Consider the following 2588-nt stretch of genomic DNA (forward strand, 5'->3'; position numbering starts at 1 on the left):
TCTTTTAAATTCATCATATCCTCTTTTCAAAATTCAGATTTATCTTTTTTTAAATATCTTTCATATCTTTTCAATTTTAAATTTAATCTTTTTCCTATTGGTGCACGAAATTGTGATCATCAATGGCGCCATCAACATGGTATGCTCAATTGCAATCTCAACTCTTTATCACAACTTCGCACAACTAACCAGCAAGTGCACTGGGTCGTCCAAGTAATAAACCTTACGCGAGTAAGGGTCGATCCCATGGAGATTGTTGGTATGAAGCAAGCTATGGTCATCTTGTAAATCTCAGTCAGGCAGACTCAAATGGTTATGGATGATATATGAATAAAACATAAAGATAAAGATAGAGATACTTATGTAATTCATTGGTGAGAATTTCAGATAAGCGAATGGAGATGCTTTGTCCCTTTCGTCTCTCTGCTTTCCTACTGTCTTCATCCAATCCTTCTTACTCCTTTCCATGGCAAGCTGTATGTTGGGCATTACCGTTGTCAATGGCTATAGTCCCGTCCTCTCAGTGAAAATGTTCAACGCACCCTGTCACGGCACGGCTATTCAGCTGTCGGTTCTCGATCATGTAGGAATAGAATCCAGTGATTCTTTTGCGTCTGTCACTAACGCCCCACAATCGCGAGTTTGAAGCTCGTCACAGTCATTCAATCATTGAATCCTACTCAGAATACCACAGACAAGGTTTAGACCTTCCGGATTCTCTTGAATGCCGCCATCAATTCTAGCTTATACCACGAAGATTCCGGTTAAGGAAATCCAAGAGATATCTACTCAATCTAAGGTAGAACGGAGGTGGTTGTCAGGCACACGTTCATAGGTGAGAATGATGATGAGTGTCACGGATCATCACATTCATCAAGTTGAAGAACAAGTGATATCTTAGAACAAGAACAAGCTGAATTGAAAAGAAGAACAATAGTAATTGTTGATACTCGAGGTACAGCAGAGCTCCACACCTTAATCTATGGTGTGTAGAAACTCCACCGTTAAAAATACATAAGAACAAGAGTGATTATTGGCCTCGGCCCCAGAGAGGGAACCAGAAGAACAAAGATGAAAATACAATAGTAAAAGGTCCTACTTATAGGGAACTAGTAGCTTAAGAATTACAAAGATGAGTAAAAGACATAAAAATCCACTTCCGGCCCCACTTGGTGTGTGCTTGGGCTGAGCATTGAAACATTTTTGTGTAGAGACTTCTCTTGGAGTTAAACGCCAGCTTTTGTGCCAGTTTGGGCGTTTAACTCCCATTCTTGTGCCAGTTCCGGCTTTAAACGCCGGGCAGTTTTGAGCTGATTTGGAACGCCAGTTTGGGCCATCAAATCTCGGGCAAAGTATGAAGTATTATACATTGATGGAAAGCCCAGGATGTCTACTTTCCAACGCCATTGAGAGCGCGCCAATTGGGCTTCTATAGCTCCAGAAAATCCACTTCAAGTGCAGGGAGGTCAAAATCCAACAGCATCTGCAGTCCTTTTCAGCCTCTGAATCAGATTTTTGCTCAAGTCCCTCAATTTCAGGCAGAAAATACCTGAAATCACAGAAAAATACACAAACTCATAGTAAAGTCTATAAAAGTGAATTTTAACTAAAAACTAATAAAAATATAATAAAAACTAACTAAATCTACTAAAAATATACTAAAAACAATGCCAAAAAGCGTACAAATTATCCGCTTATCACAACACCAAACTTAAATTGTTGCTTGCCCCCAAGCAACTGAAAATCAAACAAGATAAAAAGAAGAGAATATGCAATGAATTCCAAAAACATCTATGAAGATCAGTATTAATTAGATGAGCGGGGCTTTTAGCTTTTTGCCTCTGAATAGTTTTGGCATCTCACTCTATCCTTTGAAATTCAGAATGATTGTCTTCTTTAGGAACTCAGAATCCAGATAGTGTTATTGATTCTCCTAGTTAAGTATGATGATTCTTGAACACAGCTACTTTATGAGTCTTGGCCGTGGCCCAAAGCACTTTGTCTTCCAGTATTACCACCGGATACATACATGCCACAGACACATAATTGGGTGAACCTTTTCAGATTGTGACTCAGCTTTGCTAGAGTCCCCAATTAGAGGTGTCCAGGGTTCTTAAGCACACTCTTTTTGCCTTGGATCACAACTTTATTTCTTTCTTTTTCCTTCTTTTTCTCTTTCTCCCTTTTTTTTCGTTTTTTTTTCACTGCTTTTTCTTGCTTCAAGAATCATTTTTATGATTTTTCAGATCCTCAGTAACATGTCTCCTTTTTCATCATTCTTTCAAGAGCCAACAATTTTAACATTCATTAACAACAAATTCAAAAGACATATGCACTGTTCAAGCATACATTCAGAAAATAAAAGTATTGCCACCACATCAAAATAATTAATCTGTTATAAAATCTGAAATTCATGCAATTCTTCTCTTTTTCAATTAAGAACATTTTTCATTTAAGAAAGGTGATGGATTCATAGGACATTCATAACTTTAAGGCATAGACACTAAGACACTAATGATCACAAGACACAAACATGGATAAACATAAGCATAAAATTCGAAAAACAGGAAAATAAAGAACAAGGAAAT

The sequence above is a fragment of the Arachis stenosperma genome, chromosome 1, assembly GCF_014773155.1.
Source record: "Arachis stenosperma cultivar V10309 chromosome 1, arast.V10309.gnm1.PFL2, whole genome shotgun sequence".
Lineage (NCBI taxonomy): Eukaryota > Viridiplantae > Streptophyta > Magnoliopsida > Fabales > Fabaceae > Arachis > Arachis stenosperma.